This window comes from Triticum urartu, chromosome 5A (assembly GCF_056163025.1).
Source record: "Triticum urartu cultivar PI428250 chromosome 5A, HENAU_Tu73, whole genome shotgun sequence".
Taxonomy (NCBI): Eukaryota; Viridiplantae; Streptophyta; class Magnoliopsida; order Poales; family Poaceae; genus Triticum; species Triticum urartu.
In genome coordinates this window covers 57,445,757-57,453,452 of record NC_141877.1, presented here as the reverse complement: position 1 = coordinate 57,453,452, position 7,696 = coordinate 57,445,757, and the positions used below count along the sequence as shown (strand labels likewise).

At 44.3% G+C, this 7,696-nt stretch overlaps 1 pseudogene; it reads left to right on the top strand.

The window, feature by feature from the left end:
- Window positions 1-3,828: 3,828 nt before the first annotated feature.
- LOC147968010 (protein FAR1-RELATED SEQUENCE 5-like) lies at window positions 3,829-7,250 on the top strand (annotated as a pseudogene).
- Window positions 7,251-7,696: the final 446 nt, after the last annotated feature.

Genomic DNA, 7,696 nt, shown 5'->3' with positions numbered 1-7,696 from the left:
TGAAAGCTTCAAGGCTTGTGGTGGTTTTTGAATGCTTTCGCGATTGCAAACTAGGAGTAGGCTACAAATCTTCAGCTACATTCTTCATAGGGGCATCCATGTTATCTTTTTGTATTCCCTTTGCAGAAATGCCTTTGGCAATGACCTCCATGTCTTTTTTTTGTTTTTGCTTGTGAGTAGTATTCTCTCCTCGGACCTCCATTGGGTCCGCAGGTACTCCCAGGTCAGATAACTGTATGTCCTCTACTCCTGGGCGATCAACATCAAATATTCCATAGCAGTGGTTCTTTAAAACAAATGTGTTAGTGTGGAGAGTATTGATAGTAAAAATATTTATAGAAACTCATAATGGTATACTTACATTGAATTCTGTGATGAGGTCGTCCGTGCGTCTGCCATTCGCAAGTGTACGCCTAAGACACTCGTCCATTTTTTTTCAAGGGTGATCATCCTATCAAATTGTTGTGCACTGGCTTCCCGCACAATGGAGGCAACTTCTTTCAAATTAGCCAATACACGGCCCATGAGTGCCTTATCCTGCAAATTACAAGCAGTTAGAAGCATATGACTTCGATTGTACTTGCAAAGTTACAATATATATTTGTGTCTGATGTTCATCATTTACCTGACCGTCAGTCTTTGGTTTGACCGGCGTCCCAACTGGTGGCGGATTGAAAGGCCGCAGCAGGTCATCGACATACTATATGTTAGTGTCGTTAGTATCATTCAAAACATATGGTAGATAATCCAGGCACACAGTACTAACACTTTACCTCTCCAACCCCTATATAATTTTTGTTGATTATGTTGTCAACCTTCTGTGCCTTCTCGTCACTCCAGTTTTGGATCAGCGGCCTTAACCTTGATGCATACGAGATGGTAGAGTCCAATTGGTGCACCCTCCACTTCTCGTAGTACCACGTCTGCATTACAACAAAAACAGCTTAGAAAATTTTCCATAAATTAAATGTATTGTATGTTAATAATGATTGTATTACTTGTAGCAATGGTAGGTTGCCCTCCAGATTTGCTCCACCATTTACAAATTTCCTGACACTAGTCATAAGATGGTCAAGTGTAAGCTGTCCAAAATTGGTGCTCTTTATTTTCTCAACGTTTCTAGCAATCCCAAGGTATCTGTTGTCCACATACTGCTGTGTTGTCGGGCATACATATTTGCCTATGGTGTACAAGACAAATGGCCTGACAAAATTAGGTGTGCTGTTGCCTTTCATCTTGGCTAGCAATCCTTTCAAAGTTACTTTTGTGTCATCGGGGTCTTTCAGTTCCTTCCACAACTCCAAAGTATCATTGTGATTTGAAGAGACGTGATTCTTCCCCATGCAGGGTAGGCCTATTATATGCTCCACATCTTTTAGTGTGATCCTACATGGTCTCCCATTAATTATAAAGGCATCCTGCTCTGCATCATATGAATAAGCGATGGCCTGGCACAGTAGACGTCTCATTCTCATGCCAGGAGTCTTGAGAAGTCCACCCAGTCCAATCAACTTGATGTACGTCAGTTGCTGTGCGTTTAAATCTTTTATGAACTTCTCGTATTGCAGCAATGAAGCAACCTGAGTTCCCTGAATGTACAAATAGTGTGATTAGATTCTGTATGGTATTCATTTAAACACGCATAGAACCGACTAGATGTAATCTATGCCAATATCAAATTGTGCTCTACATTATTGCATGAAATTATAGAGCTTCTAGGCCATATAATGAACACCAGACATAGAAAAAGAAGCTATCTCTGTCCGCAAATTGATTGATACTAGTATAGATTTTTAGTACAAAGAGCAGACTTTGTTCTATGTACACTACTAAAGTTTCAGGCGTCACGCTTACGAAAATAATTGCATACATGATCACAAGATCAATAGTTTATAGATAATCACCATACTAGGAATGTAACATGTGATCCTACTGTCCATCTTTCTCTTTAGTTTTCTCCTTTATTTCTCATCAACCTAAAATTTAATATAGTACATACATTTGATGTTCTCAATGCCAAATAAGTGAGGCGTGCAACTTACGTACAAAACTACTTTGTATTCTGTCTACTGCGTATTTGATCAAGCATTTAGGAGTACTACGATTATTTTGTTGATTCGATTGCTGGTTTTAAACAAAGTTGAATTACTAGTCCTTCCTTTCCATATCGTTGCACATAGAACTTTCCAGCACGAAAATTAGCGCAAGTTTCATTACAGAGAGAGGCATTCACGACTAAAAACTAAGAGAGGAAGGTATCCACGATCTCCCTTAAGTTTTGCTAAAGCACATGTAGATGTGCTCTAAGTATTGCTTATCTAAGTCCCATGTCATTGATTTTATGCTAAGATTCGTGCAAGCCTTTCTAGACACACCAATCCCCCTTCGGTAAAATAGGGATAGTTCGTTATGGCTGTAACTAAACGAGATCAAAAAGAAGTGCGCCGTAAATAATGGGATTGCATGCAGACTTGGGAAGGAGGGTGTATACACAATACAAGGATCTCGTTCGTTACCGGAGGATTCTCTCGATGGCGACCGACTCCATTGCCGTTCGCTTTCATCTTTTGATTCACCGGCTTCTCCAACGTGCCCTTCTCTTTCGTCGGCTTCTCTGACATGCCCTTCTCTTTCATCTCAGAATTCGCCGATGCAGGCTTTGAAGATGACGGCTCCGTCGGCTTCACCGACCTGGGAGCTACTTTGGGCGGAATGGGGTGGTAATTCGGTGTAGGCATGGAAGGCTAGGTATGGGCGGCGTGGGGTGGGAGGCGTGGGGTGGAATTATATGATCTATGCCGTGAAAAGCTTCGTATTTATAGGGGATTCTCTAACAACCGATCACAAGGAAATATTGGGAATTTGGGATCTCACAAAGAGGTAGTTGTAGATCACGTAATGTTTATGTATAGGGGATTCTCTAACAACCCACCACAAGGAAATATTGGGAATTTGGGATCTCACGAAGAGGTAGTTTTAGATCACATAAAGTTTTTTAGCTATATTTTTATTTTGAGAATTTTTTAGCAAGTTTAGATCAGTAATCTCAACCGTGAAGCGTTTGGGCTTCTTGTGCTTTCTTATACGGGCCTATGGGTGAGCCCATTTTAAATGTGAACATGACAAAGGAAGCGAGGACTCCAACAGGCGGGACGAGCCCCGTCCCAATTATTTAGGACGGGTATGCACGAGGGCGCTTCGTCCTCACTGCCACGATTCTCCAAAAACGGTTCCTCTACCTCTGCGTCGCCCACTCTCCCAACAATCTGGCTTCTGGAACAGTGAGTTATCCTTCCTGTCAATTTTGTTAGTAGTTCTCCAGTAGCAGCACATATGATGGAAGCGGCGATTCGGCGCCCGGGCCCAGATGCACTCGTTATCACGATGTCCCGTTCGTGACTTGGGATCGGGAATATTGCCTCTGACGTGTCTGACAGGTATCGATAAAAAAGGATTACTCGGCGGAATACGGTACAAAACAGTACGTAGTTGGTGGTCCCGGTCGTATGGTAGCGGACGGAAGGAGGGCGGGGCGGAGTTGGTCCATGGACCAGAACGTTGACCCAATGGGTGGGCCTTGGATCAGATAAGGAGCTCAGGTCGTCAGAGGAAATCCTGATCCGTCGCTGCACGGACGTCCTGCTCACCACCACATGCAGACACCGGAGTAAATGCATCTGCCAAACCCCCAACCAACTCAATGTCGAAAGCACTCTGGAAGGGCCTAGCATCGGTCGACCCCCCTTCTTCTCCCAGGTCGATTAACAGCGACGCCATTTTCTGTGTGGAGGTAGTGAGGAGATTTCTTCCATCGGCGCCGGATCAGGCATGGAGGTAGCAGGCATGGAGTTCCTTCTGGACACCGTCGATAGGTCAGTAATCCCAGATCTACTTTCAAATCGGTGCTCGCAAAATGGTACCTAATCTACGGCCATGGGCGGCGCCCATGTCCGCCGTTTTTCAGGTTCCCCTTGCCGGAGGAATTCACCGACAGTGTTGAGCAGCCGGATCCAGTTCCCCTGGCGCGGATGGAAGCAAACGAGCCAAGTTACGCTGGCAGCGCTGTCTCAAAAGATGATTCTGGTTGCGCCCAACAGATTGGTGAATTTGAGGTGGACAGGAATGCACCTGCTGCTCGCGGGCGTGCGGCCACATCTCCAACTCGGTCAGCGCAGTCCACTGGCAGGGTGAACCCCGAAGCCCCCGGGTGGACAAAGAGGTACGTTCGCAGATTCGCTCCTCTGTTTTAGGAAGAATGCATTCCTTTGCTTAGTTCAGGGGAATGGATGGCCAGAAACAACCTGTGATTTCTAACTTGAGGGCTACAACATAAAGCTAGACACATGTAATTGAGGAAAAGGCTTCGGGACAAAGAATTAGTGTGTTAGGACTGGAGAAAGGAATACAATACCATTAGAGTGGTATTATAAAAATACATTCATGATTAAGGATGTGTTAAATAACCCTTAACTTCTGAAGTGTGACTAATCGTTTCAGGTTAAGGCTGGGGAGTGCGCCACCGGACAGGACACCATGTCCCAGCCATATGAGCGCGCTTGAGGAGTCGATGCGCAAGTATGCTGAAGAACCCAGGAAAAATGTGGTGCGGCCGTCGTTGGGTCTGACCTTTGATTCAGTCGGTGAAGCATATGACTTTTACAATTTGTATTCTTGGGAAACGGGTTTCGGCATTAGATATGGAAAGAGCTGGCTTAACGTTGAGAGGACAAAGTGTATGCAAGAAATTGTGTGCGGTTGCTCGGTAAGTGCTTTCAGTTACTTCTGCTAATCTTTTAACTCAGGTACATAGAATGCAAATGTTTATTGAATTCAATATATGTTGGTGATGAATATGTTCCATTGTAAAATAGGGGAAGCCAGAAGCAGAAAATAGTAGGTCCTGTAGGTGTGAGTGTCCTGCTTTGATCAGATTGTTGAGAGCTGCGGACAACAGCTAGTACATTACAGAACACAGAGAGAGCCATAATCACTCGATGTCTTTGACAATGGGTGAGAAAGTTCACTGGCCGTCGCACAAGCACATTGATGTGTACACCAAGGATCTCATAAAGCAACTGCGGGAGAACAATGTTAACCTTGGCAAGGTGTACAACATAATTGGAAGTTTCTTCGGGTTGGTTGATAAGGTTCCATTCACAAAGAGGACCCTTAGGAACATTTGTGGGAAGATCAGTCGGGAGCAGGCTGATGATGATGTTAGGAAGACACTTTAAGTTTTCGCTGACATACAGGCTGGAGACCCTGGTTTCACTTACAGAGTGCTAGCTGATGATACAAGCAAAGTTAAGAACCTGATGTGGGCAAACGGGAGCAGCCGTATGCAGTACCGTTTTTTTGGAGATGTTGTCACCTTCGACACCACATATAGGACAAACTTGTACGACATGCCTTTTGGATTATTTGTTGGGGTAAACAATCATTTTCAGAGCATCATCCTGGCTGGGGTGCTGATGCGCGATGAGCAGCAAGAGAGCTTCGAATGGGTTTTTGCCGAGTTTCTTTGTATGATGGGAGGACCGGCCCCAAAAACTATCTTGACAGGTTAGTGCTGCTTGCAGAGGTTGAATTTTCCTTAACCCTCGCAATATGAAAATGCATATTGTCAGCCATGACCTAATCCTAATATGTTATGAACAAATTATTTCTAGATCAGTGCAGAGCTATGAAACTAGCAATCAACAAGGTGTATCCAGATACAATTCATAGGTGGTGCAAGTGGCACGTACTAAAGAAGGCAAAAGAGAGCGTGGGTCTTTTGTACACCAAAAAATGACTTCCAGGCTGATTTCCACAAAGTAGTGAACCACATGTTAACCGAAGATGAGTTCGAGACGGCGTGGGGCATGTTACTGGATAAATACAATTTGCGGAATCATGCATACATGACACAGATTTATGAGATTCATAAAAAGTGGGCAAAATTATATTTCAGAGGTGTTTTCTGTGCCAAGATGACAAGCACGCAACGGAGCGAGAGTGCTAATCACATGTTGAAGATGTACATGCCCCCAGCGAGCCCCATGCATGTGTTTGTGCGGCAGTACATGAGACTTCAATTCGACCGGGAGCGTGAAGAGGGCTACGAGGAGAAAAGAACTATGATTGCAAGACATCGGTTTACCTTTTTCATTGCTGACCCGACCGTACGTCAAAACTAACATTTGAGAATGATATTCTTTTGTGTACAACTTTGTGGCACTTTTTGCAGGGAGGTGCAGTAAGAAGAACAAATTTGGCTATAGAGAGGCACACCAGTAAAATATATACCAGATCCATGTTTGAGGAGTTTGGAAGGTTGCTGATGGAAGCCATAGCCTATAACGTAACGGAGATAGATAAGATGAAGAAATATGTAGCAACCCACAATAATGCGGCGAAAAGAGAGAGATGGAGCATAGTTGTTTATGAGGTTACCATCACTGATGATCAGAAGGTGTTTTGCTGTGAGTGTGGTCAGTTTGAACACACAAGTTTGCTGTGTAGCCACATTCTAAGGGTAAGTAAAAATGTTAAATGTTGTTCTGTGACTTAAAAGTTTGGTAACATGGGTTCTAAATTGCAGGTTATGGAAATACTTCACCTTGAGGAGATCCCAGAAAAACATATTGTGAAACGGTGGACGAAGGATGCAAGGGACATTCTTCCTAGCCATCTACAGCAGTACCAAAAGGACAAATGGAGCAACACATCATTCACATGGAGGCATTCAACACTGTACTTGAAAGCTATGGAAGTCGTTCGCATGGGGGATGCTAGTGCAGAATCATTTGACTTCATGCTAGGTGGGCTGGATGATCTGCTGGTGCGTGGAGCACCTATTGCAGAAAAGAGGGATGGAATGGGTTTTGAGGATCGCATCACGACATTGGACCCTCTGAGACACACTAGAAATGGAGAGGTTGCTTTCGTGGTCGGGACAGTTGCCGATAAAGAGAATAGCATGGCACATTCGGTGAGCGTGAATGACTTGCAAGGGCTAGCTCCACCCGCTAAGCAAAGGGGGGGTCGAAAGGCCAACAAATATCAGGGAGAAGGCACCGTACGAAGGACTGAGTAGACGTACACGCTTCTGCAGCATTTGCAGGAGGGAAGGACACAAGAGAACTACATGTCCTGACAGAGGGGATGCACCGAAAAAGCCGAGGAAACCTGGTCAATGCAAGAACTGCGGAATCGAAGGTCACCGCCGCAACACGTGGACTAGGCCATTGGGCTTTGGTACAAACTAGTTTTCGACATTCATACTTTATGGTTTCCCATTTCGATTTACTAGGCTTTGCGACAGCCATGGTTAGCACTTGCATGGTTTTCGTAGTTGCATGCAGAAAAAGATAATGTAGTCTCAGCTGAGCATCCAAGCTCTTCCCCAATGTAATAAGATATAATGTGCTGGATGTGTGTGAGGATTTTCATTGTTCGTGAGGTGTAAAACTGAACTGTTTAGTCAACTATCAGCATAAAAACAAAATTGTCTCTTGGTTTTTAGTAGGAGTTCATCCGAGTATATTTAGAAAACTTGGAGATTTAAGATTTCAGAGTTCAGGTTGGGCCGAGCGTGATGAAACTCAAATAATTGTTTCAGTGAGCCAATGCTATCTGAACTAATATCCGGCGACATGTGGCGATCATGCAAGTGTTGGCACAGTTTTGGTCCGAGCATCTGGAGCGCGCGTGT